At 41.1% G+C, this 19839-nt stretch overlaps 1 protein-coding gene across 1 annotated transcript in view; it reads left to right on the forward strand.

Moving 5' to 3' along the window:
- LOC129640320 (four and a half LIM domains protein 1) overlaps nucleotides 1–19839 on the forward strand; it is a 41452-nt gene that overhangs the window by 8968 nt on the left and 12645 nt on the right. The window lies entirely within an intron of this gene.

The following is a 19839-nucleotide window of genomic DNA, read 5'->3' on the forward strand; positions in this document are numbered from 1 at the left end:
CAAGTGAGTTAATGAAATAGAATCCATTAAGTTCTGCTTCACTGTGCAAATCTGTGGCATTGATTTTAAAGTAATAGCTCAACAGTCACGATGCTGTGGTGTCTTATGATGTGTTGATGTGTTTTCCTTTCTTTATTCATTCATTCAGCCCTTCTATGGACTAGATGAGGAATATAAGAGTGAGCAAAACAAAAAGAATGATACATTTTGGTTTAATAGTCTTCAAGGGTAGGACATCCCTAGATTATTTTCCCTTGTGCAAATGAGGAAGCTGAAGCTTGATTTTCCTTTTTAAAATAAATTGCCCAGCATTGAGTAGACCAGTATGGGTTCAGGGGTGCAAACCAAAGTCCCCATCTCCAGTTTGCTCCTTGAGCCGGTGAATTATGTCACCTCCATATGAGCATGTGCAGCTGTGTCTGGGACCCAAATGCCCCCAAAATGAAAACAAATGTGACTGTATTTCACATTCTTGTTTTTAAAAGTTATTTGGAAAAACTGGACAGTTAAGGAAAATGGACTTTGCAATTTCCACATGAGGATATATTTTGTGTTTCTTTAATGATAATGTATCCTGTTTTATGTTTAGCACAGAATTTTTCACAGGTAAGCTTTATAATTGAAGAACTTGAATTTGTTCCCTTTGGCTGCCCAATAGGTATGGAATTACTTGGAACAAAAACTTGAATACAATGTAATTCTTAATGCATACTTGAGCTGGGTATTCTATGTATTAGTTTTTGTAGTAGAGATTATTTTGTCAATTAAGGAAACATTAATTTCACTTCTAGGAAATATTTGTATCATTGACATATGGTCACTTTCATTATCGATTTGGCAGTTTTTAATATTCACAAAACAAAATTTGTAAGAGTAGTAGTCATGGTGATTTGATTCGTACCATGTCTATTCATGTGACCGCTCTTCTTGGTGCACTAGTAGTAAGCAGGAAAAGCAGCCCAGATGGGTCACACAGGCTTAAAGACTTTGGAAATCTTCTGTCTAGAGCCAGGGTCTCAAGCTGGTGGGCTGGATCTGGCACACAGAGGTGTTCTTTTAAAATTTTAAGTGAATTGCCAATCATTTAGAAATTGAGAGATTTCACATTTTTTTAAAAAAATCCAGATTTTCATCTTCTCTTGAAATATCAGAAGATCTGGCAGCATTGAGCCTGCATTCCTGTTGAGCAATGCTAGGCTGGAGCCAAATAGCTGCTGTATCTTTAGATAGAACATGAGCTCTGAAACTTGCCACAGTGTCCACCACTCTGTTATCTCCTTGACACTAAGGACAAGGGTCGGGTGCCATTATCTGAATGTCTTACTATTTTGTAAGACCTGCTTGGCTTTTACACACATGTGACTTTTCAACCCCAGGTCTATTGCACTATTGCGACTACAAAGTTAGAGCCATCCTTCCTCTCAAAATAGCAGTGTGTGAATTTTCAAGTGCATACTAGGGATGCTCATTTGAAGGGAATACCTTAAAAGGGTTGAGGGTAAACATCTGATAGGAGGGATAACTTCTGATGGGACCTGATTCAGAGCAGGAGCATCAGTACCACGTCTTTGTTTTGGCATGTGAACTTTTAGTTGTGGATCTCACTCTGTGACTGGGGATCGAACCCAGGCCCCCTGCACTGGGCAAGTGAATTCCTAGCCACTGGACCACGAGGAAGCCCCAGCTTTTATTTTGTATCTTGTTTTTTAAACTAAGGGCTTCTGTTGAAAGAGAGAGATATGTTAAAGGTCACAAATCATGAAGTAGAAATTGAAGCTTTGAATTTTATAATTACAGGATATATTTATGAGACTCTTATAGAAACTTATAAAGAAGACCACAGAAAATAGTGTAATTATCAAATCCCTGGAAATATGATAACCTTGTAAACCATACAATGATCAAACTCTGGGGACTGCCCTGGTGGTCCAGTGGTTGGGACTCCATGCTTACACTGCTGTGGCCCCAGGTTCAATCCCTGGTTGGGGAATTAAGATCCTGCAAACTGTGCCACATGGCCACACAAATAAATTGATAGATTTCAGAAAGGAAGAGATCAATGGAATCAAATGTATAAAAATGGACTGACAGAGTAGATCTTAAGTATTCTCACCACACAGAGACGAGGTGGTAACTGAGGTGGTGACTATATTAACTTGATAGCAATAGTCTTTTCACAGGGTATGCATGTCAAGCCATCACGTTGTATTGTATACCTTAAATATGTACAGTTTTTGTAATTATGCTTCAGTAGAGCTGGGGCAAAATATTGAAAAGGGAAACAGGCCAGGAAAAGTTCATAGTAAATATGAAAGGATAATTGGTTTCCATATTGTGCACGGAGTTCATATAGATTGTAAGGCCTGGCATATCAGAGAGTCTCCATCTCTGTTGGCTAAATGAATTCTCCAGTAGGGAGATGGGTAAAAGACATTCACGTTCTATTGCAAAGTAAATGAACACATGGAAAAATGTTCAGCATCACAGATGTGCAAAGATGAGCATATTCAAATAGCAACGAGGTACATTTCTCATCTGTTAAGTAAACAAAAACAAAAAGAAAACCTGATGCTACTATGGTTACCTTGGAACCAGTAAACACTTACTCATTGCTGGTAACATTGTAAGTTGGTAAAAAGCTTTTTTGGAACATTATTTGGCAATATATGGCAAAAGTCACAAAGATTGGTACCCCTTGATCCAGTAATCCTATCTGGGGGAAATGTGTCCTAAGAAACAAGCTGTTCTAAGAAAAGAAAAAAGCTGTATGTTATGGATATTCATCACAGTGTTGTTTATAAGGACAAAAATTAGAATTTAAACATCCAACATTAGAGAAATGGTTCATTTATTCAACAAATAGTTTTAGATAAATAATTATGATACTTCTAAGTAGTGGAATTCCATGTATCTGTTTAAAATTTTGACACTTGCAAAACAGTATGAAAGAATTTGTATAATACAACCTGATTAAAAAATGTAGAATGCAAAATGGTATATCTGCTGTAGTTATAACCTTGTCAAGTGACGTGTACATATGGAGAAGAACTAGAAGGCACCTGGACAAATGTAAGTAGCACTCTGTTTGAGGTTTTATTTGTGTTGTTATCCTGTTTGTACACGTTAGACGTTGAGAGTCTTCAGCTTTTACCTCTTAAGTCAACGCCACATCACAAGCAGTGTTGTGTCCATTGATCACACAGTAGGTGTTTAGTACATAATTGTGAAACACAGTGAAGACTCCTGCCCAGGACCTGAATGCCAAGCTCTGATAGTCTAGTTCCTTCTTGCTTGCTTCATTCCACCATCCCAAGCCTCCCCCTTTTCTTCCTGTGGTCTGTGGCAAGGCATCTTGGTGTCCCATGTGACAAGGTGTAACTGTCTCAGAGCTTCTCATTGGTGTGCAGCAGGGCCGGGGGTGGACCTTCACGTGTCTGGATTCTGTGTTCACTGCAGTGGAGCCATGATGAAGGGCAGCACCCGTTTCAGCTCCTGGTTTCCATCAAAGAAGCAGCAAAACCCCACCTCAGTGTCCTGAGCTTCTCACAGCGCCCCCTCCCCTCCAGCTGTGTTCCCGTCTCCCTGCTCTCAGTATACTTTTCTCCTTTAATTAGGTCAGTTACTTCATGTCTGTTTTTCTTTTTTGACATGGTTTCCTCTGGCTGTAGGGCCACATATTTTCCCCATATGTCATTGCCTCTGGAGCTTCGTGTTGCAATCGTTTTTCAAGGGGAACAGAGAGCACACTGCTGAGGGGGGCTGCTGTTGACTCTTTGCCTGCCCTTTGCCGGCATGAGCATTCCTATTTCTTTTGGGCCTCGTTCTGTTTGGTTTCATAGTCTTCATCGTCAGTTATGTTTGGACTGAAAGATACTTAAGTAAAAATAACGGTAAAGTCAGAGAGATGTCTGGCAAAGGTGCAGCACATTTGTTAAGGTTGCTGGTTTATTTATCTCCCCTGTCTCCATGGTGACTAAATCCAGGGCTGGGATTTAATGGACTTAATTTTGACCTCTTGTACATCTCTTGACTTTCCCAGCCTCTGATATAGAGAGAATTCATTTTTACCATAAGAGAGAAACTGCCTCACTTAGAGAAAGTGTCCGAATTGGACTCTGGAAGAGTGGTATCTCCAGAGTCTTCGATTCTTCTGCCATGTTCAATCAGAGTTCATGGAGCACTTGTAGAGAAAGTGAAGTCTTTTAGATAAACATATACATACACACGTAAACATGTGCAACATTACCATTGGCCCCAGGAAATACTTTTTTTCAATTAAAATAAAGTATTGTTAATGTGAATTAACTTTCAGTGAGAACTTTTTAAAAGTGAATCTTTTCTAAGAATATTAAATCAATTGGAACATTGATTGGATATTATAATTTTTTATTTTAAAAAAGTATCTCCTTTATCTATTACATCATTCCAAGTCTCCATGCATAGAAATGTTGAAACCATATTTCAGAGTTCAAATGTATTAAACTAGAAAGGTTAGATTTGACTGAGATTCCCACAGAAGAAGTCAGGTTTGGACATTGGAATTCAAATCTAGTGCTCTGTCCATACCCAAATGATGTGAAATGAAAACATGGATCTCTGAGCAGTGAGGTAGGTAGAGTCAAACCATCTTGAACTTGAAGTTGGTTCAAATCATTTTGTAAAACTTTTTATCCTCTTCCGTATGATATTTTGAGACTTACAAGAAAGATACTTCAGTTTTAGGAAATTTAATAATATATCACAAATCGAGTCAGTGCCATATTTAATGCTAGTGTGTAGTGTGTTAGTTTACTCATGGATAATTTATCTATTTGCAAGTCCTTTCATCTTCTCTAGGAACAAACTCACACGTGTTAATTTTCTTTAAAACCAAGCAAAGGAATTAGTAAATGATTCATGAGGACTGTACAAAGACTGAGACAAGATAAGCGACTTAAGTGCCCTTACATCCTTATTCCTCAATAAAATATTAGTGTTAAAGTCTGTCATCAAGTTCAGTTCAAGTCTGATAGGAACTCGTGAATACTTAATGTTTTTATTACAATTTTGTAACATCATAAAACTCAATGGATATGGAAGTTGTTTTAAGGTTTTCTCCATCATCAACTCTTCTATTAATAGTACAGAGATTTGAGAAGCCAACAACAGATGCTCACTTGTGAAAGAAATCCATACTTGTGAGACGAATGTTGGATACTCAGAAGTTCTGGGGTTGAAACCTTGCTCAAGTGTCTTACAACTGTGAACTTAGAAAATTTATGAGATTAAGGTCATAGTCATATACATTTTATTATGGTCAGTACAGTAAGCATAGCTGAGGTCAAAGCTTTTACAGAAGTTAAAACGTCAAGGCCGAAAGCTGTTAACAGTGCTTGCGGAAGCATAGCAAGCACTTTTATCCTCATCGCTATCCACATCAACATCATTATCATCATGTTATCCTTGTGTGTTGAAAGCCTGCTGTGGAGAACTGTGCTTATTTCCTCATGTCTTTAATTTTTAATGTTTTACTTTTGTTTTAATAGGTCTAAGGATGAAATCAATTTAAATTTAAAAAGGATGACGTATATTAAAATGTGTTTAGGATAGTAGTCTCATTCTGCTTTCCTATCAGCCAGATAATTCCTTCTTTGTATAGCATGTCTCACTGAAGGATCTCCATCTGATGGGTGAACATTTAGTTTCTGTACCAGTTCTTCACCTAAGTAGGAAAGCAGTGGTCCTTAGGTAGTTTGGTGAGAATTTGTGGTCTTTCCAAGACTATGGAAACCTCTTAATCCACACGATATGTGTGTGTGATGACCATTTTTATACCTGCTTTGTGCATGCCTGCTAAGTCACTTCAGTCGTGTCCAACTCACTACGACCCTGTGGACTGTGGCCTGCCAGCCTTCTCTGTCCATGGGATTCTCTAGGCAGGGATACTGGAGTGGGTTGCCATTTCCTCCTCCAGGGGATCTTCCCAATCCACGTCTCTTATGTCTCCTACACTGGCAGGAGGAGTCTTTACCACTAGCGCCACCTGGAAAGCCCATACTTGATTCAGGGGTATGAATTAATAATTTCCCTAAGATATTCCAAGTGTTTCTTTCCCAGAACCAGTGGAGTTTTTCTGTGGATTCTGGTGAGGAGTTTGTATGTAGTATCAGTGTACGTGGCTAGGGGATTCATAATCCATAGTGTGTTATTCACTAAAGTAGGTTCAGATGCTCACTGAGAGCAACCTGCAGGTGTCCATATAATATACTTCACCCTCAGATGCTGCAGCATGCATATCATTATGTGGTTGCAATTTTGAAATTCTTAGCCCTGCTATCAGATTTGCTAAGATTCTGACACTTACTTTGGTGGTGGCTAGGAAAAGATGTAGGTTGAGTGTGAAATAAGCTCCATTTTCAGACTCGGGGGACTTTTTGTTTATTTTTCACCACCAGCAAGTGAAAAGCACTTTATATTGCTGCCCTTTATCTCCCACATTACATGGTCACGTTATTTGTAGTGTTGAAACTTGAAAGGCCCGTGTAGGAAATAAGAATTGAGGGTCTTGTTTATAGGTGTAAAACTGGAGAATTGGTGTTGAGGATAGTGGGGCAGGGGGTTTGAGTTAAATACTATAAGTGATGAGGAAACGGATTCCAAAACAGGAAGTTACCAGCATGGTAGCATTATATAAAATCTTGAGAGGGTTCCATGGCTGTTTATATTACCTAAGGATGGTAGATTTTATAAACACTGACCACAAATAGAGGGTCCTTCTAACCTATTGGTTTTCACATTATATTCCATGGAACCCTATAACTCATAGAAATGTTTCAGAGGTTTCACCAACATTTGAATTAGATTTTTAAAGTGCATCGAACTATTTTAAAGACAATAAAAAAGCAACAGACACCCTCAACTGTGTTTCATAGAAAATTTTGACATACACGAGAACACTTACTGAATGACTTTAAAGTAAGTAAAGGTTATTAATGTCAGCTTAAAATAAAATTTTGAATAACACTTATCTGTCATCCATCAAAGTCAGGATAATATTTCTGTTGTGGGAATAAAGACAAAAGGTCTTCAGTGAGACCATTACACTAAAGCCATGTGTTAGGGCATCGGCCTGCAAAAGCTGAAGTTACATTTTGGTTTCCAGTTACCGTGAGCACTTATCCATCTGTTATATTTAGATTTTTTTTTTCTAGTACCTTTAGGAATCTGGAAACAGATGAGTATTGCTTTCAACTTGAAACCACCATAAAAGGGGAGAGGTAGTCAAGAGGCTGGAGGCGGGCTCCAGTGTCATCCCTCGGATGGGGCCGTGTGAATGGATTAGGGAACCTTGCGAAAGGTCTGTCTCTTGGCCCATAGCTCCAAGTGTTCAACACAAGTCTGAAAATGTATGGGTGCAATAGTACAGTTCGTTAGGAGATTTTCAGGGCTGCTTTGATGATGCTCGAAAAGCCTTACAGTGGTTCTGGCTTCTTTCTTTCACTTGGAGGACGCCGTACTCACTTTGGTCCTTTCGTTCTGGGTTGGACCACATTCTCTGCCTGTAGTCTAAGCCAGTACCTGCCTTGTTTATCACTGAAGTTGATTTTTTTTTAAGTGTTTGCTTATCTATTTTTATTTTCTGCTAAAATTTTATTATGAAGATTTCCAATTTGCAATGATGGTGTGAAGAACACCTGTATCCCCAGCCTCTGGAGTGTCCCATCAGCATTTGACTCTGCTTGTCTGATGACATATCTAGTCATCCCTCTGTCTGTATCTATCAGTCCAAATGACTTCGGGATGCATTTCCAAGAATATGTGGTAGATTTCACCAGTCAAGTAAGTTCATGTATTTTACATACTTTGAGTCTGGCTTTTCGAACAATATACACATATGCCTAAAATGGCATAGGGTCCCGTGAAAGAAGATGTCAAATAGATGCCCCACTTTTACTGGGCAAAAAAATTAGGAGCCTTACTTTAAAAGTCGCACATTTTCTGGAATTCTGGTATGGAGTTGGAAAAGAACACTGGCTTATTTTTAAATCTGGACTTTTTTGTGACTCAGACATTGCTGACCCCTGATAGAGAAGGGGGGGTATGCTTGTAAATTTTGTTTTCATCGTTGAGACAGGAGCCAAATAACTTCCAGTTCTTACAGAGAGGCAGGATGTCATCTTTAAAAGTGTTTTAAAAAATACATCAGTGTTGGTCAGTCCAACAAAATCTGTTGCATTTGGAAAACAGGGAAACAATTAACTAAGGACTAAATTTGCTCTCTGCTAGATCCTGTCCCAAACCCTGGTGTCAAGGTGTTAAGTGCATTAAGAAACACTCTTGTTACAATTGGGAACACTGAGACTGGGATGGAGATGAGAGGTTTTCAGTGTGGCTTTTGTCCCCTTGATGTGGAAAGCACGCCCTCTGTCCTTGCAAAGCTGCATTGTTGTTCTTTTTATTCTCAATCCCAAGAATCCCATCCAAACATTCTCCCTTGGCCCCAGGGTTGGCTGGGTATATTTCCTTCTGGAAGTCTTCCCTTGCACTCCTGAGTTAGCTGGCTGAAGAGCCCTTAAAAGCATTTCCAAGGAGTTGGGCCCCCTCCCTATAGGGGCTAATCCCTCAGTTTCCACTTCAGTTCCAGCTGCTGTTGCCTGGGTAGAAGCAGATCTCTTCGATGCTTCCAAGCTGTGAAGCTTCTAAGAAAAATTTAATGTTTAAGAATAAAAAGTTAGGATTGGGGATATGGGTAAAGAACTGGGTGGTTAGATATATCTTAAATGTGTCAGAAGAACATGGATTTTAAAAATTACCTATAGGGAGTTGTAAAAATTTAAGCAATGCCCTGAGACAGACACACTACTTCTTTAAAACCTATTAGAAGTCCTTAGCGCCATGAAAGGATAATGCCCTTTGGTCTTGGAAGAGACTTATTAGGTTGCAAAGGTTTTGATTCCTCTACTACTTACTTGCTCTTTGATCTGAGACTTGTATAAGCTCCGATAATAAAACGAATTTACTGTATATGGTGTAGTAGAGAGGTTTAAAACTGTGTCTAGTTTCTGTTATAATTCAAGTTTTTGAATAATTACTATTAACCTGATTTGATTTTGTTTGAAAACTGTTGTTTTGTATATGAATACTTTATATTCTGTCATTCATATGTACAGGGCCACCCTGGAGTAAACGACATGTCCACAAAACAGTTTAGAAACTTCACTTCCTGACTGCAAAACAGATGTTCAAACCACGTAGAAATTGATTAGACTGTGTACCTAGTAGGAAGGCGGAAAGCTTCTAGATTTATGGGGACAGGTGACAGTATGAGCTTCTATTCTTAGTTTGCCCTTGCTCCCCTCTCTTAAGGCAAGACAGTTAATCTTTTTAACATCTCAGTTTATCCATCTGTAACACCTGTACTCTTCTTTCATGAAAACAGTACCTGGTTTATATTTGATAGCATCTGAGGACTTGATATAGAAAGTGGCATCAAGGCACAATTACTCTGTAGAAATTATTTGTATGTTGAATGATAATCTTGACAAATTACTAATTACTACATTTAGAAAGTTACAGCTCTGGAGGGAATTGATATTTGATATTGTTGTCCTGTGTGTTCTAAGTTACCATCATAACAGTAGGAAAATAAACCCTGTTTTGGCTGTGTTACAAAGGGATTAACTCACTTCTTCAAGTGGTTACTAAATCTCCAGCCCTCTGACAACAAATAAAAAGTGCTGCTTGTTTTATTTAATTTTTCTGGGGAAAAAAGTCTTCTGACCAACCTTGGCTTAATTTTTTCTTCTGTGGAGAGCTTTCCAAGTTGTTCTCTTTGTAAAGAATGAAGGATAAACCATACTTAAAGCAACTTAAAATTACCCTCTACAAATAGGCAGAGGAGTATGCTTTTGATTTTTAGATCAAAGCAAAGAACCAAGATTGTGTGGAACTTGTTTATTATATATTTGTTCCTGCTGCTTGTGCCTTTGCAAAGAATCAGATATTAACGAAATAGCAAGAGGATTAAATAATTAGACCCTAAGGAAAACTAGAATACTCGTATGCCTGTTTTCTAAATTCTGTATCCTTGGAAGTTTTGGGCTAACATGAGAGAAAGAGAATCCTTGCCAGTCCTTTCGCAGTGTTCTGCTACTAGATTTTAGTGGTATATAAATGTGTGTGTGTTTACTATGAAATTGTGTTAAGTCGTGTGAAAAATGAAATCCACTTGAAAAATTAAAAGACACTATCTACTTAGATCCAAAGCCTGATTTTTATATATATTTTTCTTTTCCAGATTTTTTTATACTACTTTTCAGTTCATATAGTACTTGGACACACAGGGTTTAATTTGGTTCTTTAAACAATCCTATAGGGAAGGCAGGTCAGGTATTCATGTCCCCATTTTATTGATTAGGAAGAAAAATTAAATTGGTTTGTGATCAGGTAAACGGGGTTTTTGATTCCATGTCTATTGCCCATTCATTGAGTTACAAAACAATGAAGCCAACCAAATGTTCACTGTTCTGTGCATTAAATGGAAGCTAAAAATGAATTTAACTTTTATAATGTCTTCAATTACTTTGACAAACATAATTTGTAATTGATTTTGCACTTGCTACAAACTTTCCAAATTAAACATCCTTTTCCACAGTTCCTGAATTCATCTTTTCTCTGTCCACTCCCTTGTCCAGTGTAGTCATTTATATAACATATTTTAGCATTTATTTATGACCTTAAATGAGTAGACAGCTTGAAGAGAATTAAAATTAGTTTGTTTTTGTGATTTTTAGTATACTCCTGGCCCTCTACACTGACCTGCCACAACACCATGACTGAGGATCCCTGTTTTAACATCTAACAAAAATCACTGGTAGACGTATGTTTTAACCAGTTGCATATATTATGCTGATTTATAAGCATTAACCCCTTTTCCTGAAACCCAAAGAGTTAATTTTGTAAATGTTCACTGTGAGATTGGAGTGGGAGTGGGAGGGAGATTTCTTTTTCTTGCTTGTCAAAGAAACAGGGAGGAACAATCTAAGTTGGTTAAGTCAGTGACAGAGCAGGAGTCGCCTGGCTTCTAAAGTGAAATTTAAAAAAGCAAGTGCCCATTTCAGAAAAGACTGACTTTTGAGATAATAGACACTAAGTTGCTCTTCTGCTTTACAAAAGGAACACTCACAGGGTCCATTTAGAGCTCTGATGCAGAACTGGAAAATCCCTGACAGGTTTCCATAAGGAAGGTGTGCAGTGTTGCCCTCCGGGCGGGCAAGGTGAAGGTCAGCCGTGTGACTCAGCCACACCGGCTCTGGCGCAGTGCTGAGCATGGGCTCCTGTGCCCGTCCGCTGGCCTAGGAGGTCCTGTGCCCAGCTTAGCTGGCTCCAGTCCAGCTTATCCCCAACTGAGAAGCCACCTTTTATTTTGTTCAGTAGATAAAGAAGAGAACGTGCACCTGTGAAAGTCAAATACCATATATACTTTATACCTTTTCTGCCTAAAGAGTTGATGAACACTAGGCGCCTCCTCAGTCTCGAGGGATCACATCTCAGTTGTCCCCGGTGCCTCACGGTGCGGCACTGCACCGCGATGAGCACGTGTGTATGTTGTCAGGATAAGTGTTTGACTCAGTTTATTGTCTTGTAACTCATTGGCCAAGCATTGTGGTTTGGTGCAAAGAGCACTCAACTTGGAATCAAAACCACTTCCTGTCTGGGTGGCTTATTAGCTGAGGGTAACCTTAACGTAGTTGGCATGGGATTTCCAAGTGGTATCTTCTTTGCCTGAACAAAAATAATCTGCCGTTTCAGTAAGCTTTGGTGGGTGCTGCCTGATCCACTTGAGATCTCTTCAGCCTTTTCCTTTCTGTCTCTTTCCTTGTAAATCACAATGCTGCTTCTTTTAGTGCAAGTTGACCCTTGGTATTAGAGAAAGGCAGTCTGATCAAACTCACTGACTTTTTTAGTTAATACATCCCATCATTTTAAACTTTATATATCTCTTACATCAGTGTTTGTAATAATAGACTTGAAATAACTTATATGTCTATCCATAATGAACTATAAATTGTGGTCCATCTTCACAGCTGAATACCATATACATGTTACAAAAGTCAAGGCTCTTGAAGTACTAACATGAAAACTCTAAGATATATTGAATAGGAAAGGTAAGGTGTAGAAGAGTATGTGTAGTGTATCATTGTTAGGTTTTTTAAAAAGAAAACATGTGCATGGCTGTCTGTGTTTCATATGCCCAGTATCTCAGGAAACATAAGACACCAGTATCATTGGTTCCTGATGGAGAAAGGGGAATAGGTGTCTGGAACAGGCAGGGGAAAGGAATTTTCACTGTATACTCTCTTCTACCTTTTTGTCTCAATATGTATTTAAAAAAGAAAATAAATCCACATGCAGAAACAACGTTCACAGCAGCATTATTCATAATAGCTAAAAAATAGAAGCAGTTCATGTCCATCAACTGGTCAAAGAATGAATAAACAGACTATAGGAGAAGGCAATGGCACCTCACTCCAGTAGTCTTGCCTGGAGAATCCCATGGATGGAGGAGCCTGGTGGGCTGCAGTCCATGGGGTCGCTAAGAGTCGGACATGACTGAGCGACTTCACTTTCACTTTTCACTTTCATGCATTGGAGAAGGAAATGGCAGCCCACTCCAGTACTCTTGCCTGGAGAATCCCAGGGACAGGGGAGCCTGGTAGGCTGCCTTCTATGGGGTCGCACAGAGTCGGACACGACTGAAGCGACTTAGCAGCAGCAGCAGCAGCAGCAGGATATCCAGACAATAGGGTATCATTCAGCAATAAAAAGGAATGAAGTACTTAAACATCCACAACACGCAAGAGCCTTGAAAACATGCTAAGTGAAAGAAAGCAGCCACAAAATTTTTGGTCACACATCATATGATTCCATTTATATGAAAATACCCAAATAGCCAAATCCCCAGAAACAGAAAGTAGATTAGTGGTTGCCAGGGGCTGGGAAGAGAGGGAATAGGGGGTGATAAAAATGTTCTGGAATTAGATAAGGGTAATGGTTGCACCACTTTATGAATATACTAAAACCCACTGAAGTGTACACTTTTAAAATGATTAATTTTATGCTGTGTAAATAGTATCTCAGTAAATAAAATAAAAAACAACTTGGTGAAGTCATGAACGTGGAAACTTTGAGTCACTGTGAACATATAAAACAAGAAACTTTCAAGTTTGCACCAAAGAAATCTTTCTGTTGTAAAATATTTTACGTAGCATTGCTGATAACACTGAAAAACTTCATATCCTTAGCTACTTTCACTAATACCCACCAGTGAATTTTCTGCTTTCTAGTGGAACATTGTTAACTCGATGAAGTCCTGGTTGATAGAATTTTAAGCAAAATTACCAAAGAAAGGATTTTCAGTTATAAGGGATTGAGAAATGGTGGCTGCAGGCATTCCCTACTCCCTGCCACTAAGAGAGAAAGTGATGGGAGGTTTCAAAGAAGCCTCAGAATCTTTGGAGAAGTCTGCCCTTCCTCTCCTCACAGCTGACCTCAGGGCAACCCCTGCCCATAGCCTGCCTCATCAGTGAGCCACTGAGCCACCACTTCCTTGGGTTCTCCGGGTCATGTTGAGTCACAAGGTTTGAGAAGCCCTTCCTAATAGGAGGGGCTTAGCTCTGGGGCTCTGGGGTGAGATTGGTGGACCTGACAGTGTGACCTCTCTTCCCCTAGTCACCAAGTGTTCATAGGTGCTGGGCCGTTGCCATCGCAGCATCAGCCTGTCCATGGGTTGGTCAGAGAACAGTCTCCTGTCAGTCTTCTGCACTCCAGGTGCTTACACCTGAGCTCATCTTGGGTTGGGCACAGCAGGGTGACCACAGTGTATCCTGGCTCAGGGATGGGTTAGACAAGGCACAGTCTCAGCTCTGCCACTTCTGAGACCTTCGGCCTGAGTGTGCTCACTCAAGTGAAGTCTCCCCACAAGCAGCCTTACCTCATCTTGTAAGTGGCCTAAGAAGACCACGTCTTCAGATGCATGTCCTTGACATTCTATTCTGAATGAACTCACATGATCCAAGACTAAGCTATGGTTCCTGGAGTACAGGCAGCCTCTTCTTGTTCATCTTCATAGGCAAACTGAAGATCAGAGGTGTGAGCCACAGGGAGCATACCTCATTAATTCGCCTCATCAAAGCAAGGCCTTTTTGATCATGTAGGAAGGTCTGATCATCCACTGGGCTCACTAGGCCCTTACATGTAAGAGGGACGTGGGGAAGATCCTTCCCCAGCCCAAGACTGAGCAGGGGACCTAGATCTAGTAGGTCCTGTCTTTTCACTAGAGGATTAAAAGAGCAGAGTTTCAATCTCCAAAGGTTTCTGTCATCTGTAAACCTCCTTGAAAATATGGGAGGGACAGTTCTCCCCCTGGATGGTCTTGCTGCCAAAGACTGATTTCTCTGAATTCCTAGGACTTTCAGAATTGCTCGTGGTGGCCCCAGTCATTCTTGGGCCCAAAATCCTTGCAGCTGGGCTCTTGGCCAAGATTCTGAGTTCTTATCTTTTTTTCCACATATCCCCTGTGAATTGAAGATACATTCCTCTTTTGCAGGAATTTGCTTCTTGGAACATCCATATTTTTAGAGTGAAATTGAATAAATAAAAATAGGTTGTACTTGCTGTGTGCTAACCGCTGTTCTAAATGTTGCCAGTATTTACTGCTTCATTTTTCATGACAGCCCTGTTAAGGTTAGGTACTCTTGTTACCTCCATTTTAAAGATCAGCAGAGTCACAGAGAAGTTAACTAATACGTGCTCGCAGACAACCACTAAGTGGTGGAGGAGGCAAGAGTCAGTTCTAGACATTCTGGCTCCACAGCCCATGCTCTTAGCTTCTATGCTGTATTCCTTTGAAACTTTATAAAACATAACCCCATATTAAACTCAGGGAAAATTCTATGTTATTTGTCTTAGAACAACGTTACTTGCTCAAACAATCTCATATAAAATTGAGACTTGATTTTCTTTTGTGGAAACCTTCCAAAATAGTTACGGTGCGGTCTGAACCATTTCATCTCTGAGTCCTTGAGTACAGTGATCGCCATCATCATTCGCTTGGGTTTTCCTGCCTCTGACACCTGGTCTTGTTTACATTCAGTCTGTATTCATATGCTTGTTCTCTTTGATTAACATACCCCCTGGAAAACTAACAAGAAGGTTTGGGGTTTGAGGCAGACGTGATGGAGGCTTCCCGAGTGTGTGACCTGTGGTGGCTTCTGCCGCTCTAGCTGTGGACTCCTTCTCGGGCTGTGTTGGCTGGACCTCATGTCACCATCATTCTGTTTGTGTGCTGGCCGCCAAGTGAGGCTTTCAGTCTTCTAGAACCCCATCTGGCCCTATTGCCTGACAAACTCTAAACTTCCTGAGTGATGCCCAGATCATGGCTGGATGCCTGTCGTGCCCCTGTGCTCTCACACTCACTTCTGGGCACCATGACCAACTCCAGAGAACCACTCGTGTTTGCAACTTCTACCCTGAATTGTGGGGCTTCCCCTCTTGGGAGTTGAAAGCACCGATGCAGAATGAAGGCTTGGAGTTATTCCAGTCCTTTGATGCCTGAAGACAGGTTGTATGTTACTAGTGAAGATATCACACCCTGAAGCAGGGCTCATAAGGTATTATGATCACACCTCTGGTCCCATGTAGCAGAGTTAAGAGTAAGGAGATGGAAGCTTATTTGATTTGCTGTTCTTTCCTGTTACATATATTAATCAGCTGGCTAAATTATAGGCTAGGTTCATGGAATGTTTAGCTCTCAAGCATCTATCAAAGGCTTGAAATGTCCATAACAGGTGGGGGCTTGGTAAATGCCAGGACTTAGCATGATTGAACGGGTGTTTTGAGTCATGGCACATGGCAACATGGAACTAAAACAGATCACAAGTGGCTGGTAGAAATAGACTGGAAGAGAATTTTAACACCTAAAATATGACAAAGATTTGTCCTTACGAGCTTCTCAGTTTCATGAAGTGTTCATTTTCCTCTAATCAAAACTCTGTGTTTGTATTCTATATTTCCTTCTAAAACTCTTTCTGATTTTTCTCACTTCCTCTTTATTTCCTCTTTTAAGTGACACTTCAAATATATATATATTTAAATCTGAGATCATCATAGTGGCTCGCTTTGAAAGTCATTTCTTCACTGTTGTCCTGATGGTGATTTCTGGTTAGAAGGCCACAGAAACATCTCTGGGATGTGGTTAGGATAGTTCCTACATCTTGGTGAGAATGTAGGAGCAGTATGGGAAGGGGCAGACTTTGGGGACAGGAGACATTTAAAACTGTTACTAATCATGGAGTGACATTTTCAAAAATCAAATGGCAGAGGCCATGGCATGTGTTGAAATGCTTGATCTGTGAGTCTTACACGGAAATTTTCTGAGCCCTGGTGAACTGTGAAATGAACAGGCCTTCGCAGGAGTGAATGAACATTTTCAGGGTGCTCTGCTGGTGCCAGGGTCTTTGGTTCCATGTATTTTATCTCACTTGTAACAGATCTTCCCCTTTGATAGCCACCCTTTCTTGAGCGAAAGCTTCCCCTTTGGGGAGGAAAAATTCCAGGTTCACTTTCATTTGGATCTTACCTGATATAATTGCCCCTTGTATGGTTCTGGGGGTCCCCTTGTTTTATTCTTTGACCGGTTGTGACACTGAAGCAGTGACTTTGCAAAATTTGGCTTGTCAGTAAGAAAAAGTACTCTTCTCACCCTAAAGATTGACAGGAACATGAGATGGCAGAAGTTGTCCTGGCCTTTTTCTGGCAAGAGCACTTAGGACAAGAAATACTCTGGAGAGTGCAGCATTGAATCACACCATGTCTCAGAGCATGACTGGGTGCCTTAATCTCACGGTTGGAGTCGCTCGGGAAAATTGTTGGCAGAGGGACTGGGGAGCCTGATAAAGTTAAAACTTGCAGTGTATTAATGTCTTAGCAGCAGGCATGAGGAGAAGAATGGAAGAGAAAAATTAAGGGGAAAGTAGTGATAGGTTCACAAATACTCCATTTCAGGTTGTTATCAGCCTGTTGTCTCTGGCTGGACTCACGGCCAAGTAGCTAAACCTGAGTAAGTTTTCCGATTTCTTCAGTAAAAGAAAACTACGGTAAAGGGAGAAGGGTCACCACAAGCCAAGCTGTGAGTGAGGAACTCCCAAGGTGTGGGCCAACTGGGTCACTGAATTTGCCATGTTTGACTCTTAGGTTGCACCCCTTTGAACTTTGGAAGTTTGATCCTCCCAGAGTTGTTTGTGAGGTAGAGATTCTGAGGTTCGATTGCAGGGTGAGAATCCCCATGAACATGATTCCACCCGACCTTACCCTCATCCCTATTTCTCTCTCAGCTTGACATGTGGGAACCCATTAAAGGGACTTAGTTGTTGACATCTCAGAAGAACCTTGTTATAAAGCTCCACTCTTCCCTACACTGGCTCTGCCTCCCAAGTGCCCCATCAATTCCCTGATCACCCAGAATCACGAATGACCTCAGAAGGGCGGTGACCTCTCCCATGCAGTGCACCTAAGCTGTCCTTTCAGTCCTGGGCCACAGTGGCCCTTTCAGCTCTCCTCTCCATGCCCACTGCCCAGGGCGCTTTCATGCAGGTTGTCCTCCTGACATCTCAGGGGAGAACCACCGTTCCCTGTCAGAGCCCCTCCCTGCTTCTGGAGTGAGTAAGGAAGAGAGGCGGTGTGTACTATGGCTCCCTTGGCTATACGCTCCCACCCACTCTGGGCTGCATTCTGCCTCTGGAGCGTGCCTCAGTCTTCTCATACTTTTGCTCACACTGTCCCCTTTCTTGGAATGCTCCCTCCCCTTCTCTGTGCGCTGCAGTCTCCCCCATTCTTCAGGGACCAGGGCGCATATCACCACAGCCATCTAGCCTTGTCCAGTCCCCCAAACCCGATGTGATCTCTGACTGTGATAAATCTTGATACCACTTTTCCATCTGTCTTGTCGTACTCAGCGTGCCACGCCTGGCCTGCTAGTCATCTGTATGTTGATCTTGGTACACTGCAAAGGAAGGGCTGTCTCTCATTCTTTGTGACCAGCAAAATATTTTGCACTGTGCAGTGAGACACGTGTTCAGGAAGTGTTATAAAATCAATGAATGGATGGGGTGGTGTTATCTATAGCTGGAGCCAAAGGTAGGTTAAATGTAAATGCAGAGTGGTTGGATGACAGGAGTGTGTAGCTAACCTCTGAAATGGTTCTCGGGTTCTCCTGTGAGAGGAGACTTAGACGTTGTGATACCCAGCACTCACCAAAAAATCATCCTGATGTTTGCTGGAGCAGGTGAGGCTGAAAGGCCTGAAACGTGGCCTTCAGACACTAAAGAGATTTGTTCATCAAACACCAACCAGCTCCACCAACAGTACATGAAGGTGCTTTGTAAACAGGGCAGTGATTGTTAAGGATGTTGGCACACATCATGCTGTTAATATGTAACAAAGGTGGCTCAGACGCTGAGTAACCGCCAAGGTTTCTGAACCACCGAACCACCTGCTCTTCTTACTGAGAAATTGATTTTCACCCAGCAAAAGGCCTTCTCTGTTTTGGTTTTGTGAAAGTTGTAGCTTTGTGACTTGAGGACATGGGCAGTGGGGACAGATGTCAAAGCAGATGGTGGTCATACCTCATGAATTTTTTAAGAAGGCAGAGTTCACCTCCTTGGTGTAAACTGCGACATAAATGCTGTTGTCATTGCCCGAGTTCCCAGCTCACTCTGGCTTGTTGGAGTTGACTAATGAATGGTCAGAAAGCAGTTCTCTTGCTTCTGTGTTTTTTCTTGTGTTTCAGGCAAAAGAGATTTAGGTGTATTTGCTTATTTTATATGGCTCTTGGTCTGTCTGTATTGTGTTGCCACCTTTGATGAGGATCAGGCGGATAAAGGAATTACTCTTCTTGCCCAAGGTCCTGGGGGCCCAGTGCCTGGGCCTCTGAGCTTATTGTTCAGAGCAGGCCAGACAGACATTTAAAAATACCTTAGCTCTACCTAAAAATACACCTCACTAAAATCGAAAATTTAGAGCTTGTAAAGGTTAATCATCTGATAAAATAAGAGCATTTCCTCTGAGTGAAAAGTTTGAGTTTGTATTAGGGGTGCGGCATAGTTCAGCCTGGTCAGTCTCCCTGCCAGAATGCAATCAGCTGAGATAAGGAGGCTGTGGAGGCATGGCGGGAGGGCAATGTCACTTCCTCTCTTTCCCCGGGCTTTTTTTTTTTTTTTTTGACACTAATGTGTAATAAATCTGCCTGTACCATCATGTCATTTGACAGCCAACTAGGAATTATTGATAGTTTTTGCTAACTTTTAGAAAAACTTCTCTTTAAACATTTGAAGAGCATAAGAACCACGAAACCCATTGGTTCATTCATCATGAAGCATGAATTGCTTACCTGTGGGATCTGGGAACAGGAAGCCAAGTAAAGCATGACCCCGGCCCTCAGCCTGTGGGGAGGAAGGAGGGGCTGCGGAGGGGATGTGTGAATAGGGTGAAACCAGTGACAAGCACTAGATGAGACGTGGCATGACCCAGAGTGACGGTTATCTCCTTTTCTTAAACTTCAATGGCTAAGGCCACTTTTTAGGAATCCAGGTGGGACTATGTCTCCGTTTCATATGTGCCTTGATTAATGCTTCTCATCTTTAATTTCACTTTTTCAACACACAGCTTTCATGGGGAGCAAATTGGGGAAGAGAGTAGGGAGAGTGGGGTGGGGAGCATGGTTGCTCTTTTAAACAGGGTGGCCAAAGAAGATGACACTGCAAAAGGGCCTTGGAGCAAAGCCTTGAAGGAAGCAGAGGAGCA

Source organism: Bubalus kerabau, chromosome X, assembly GCF_029407905.1.
Source record: "Bubalus kerabau isolate K-KA32 ecotype Philippines breed swamp buffalo chromosome X, PCC_UOA_SB_1v2, whole genome shotgun sequence".
Taxonomy (NCBI): domain Eukaryota; kingdom Metazoa; phylum Chordata; class Mammalia; order Artiodactyla; family Bovidae; genus Bubalus; species Bubalus kerabau.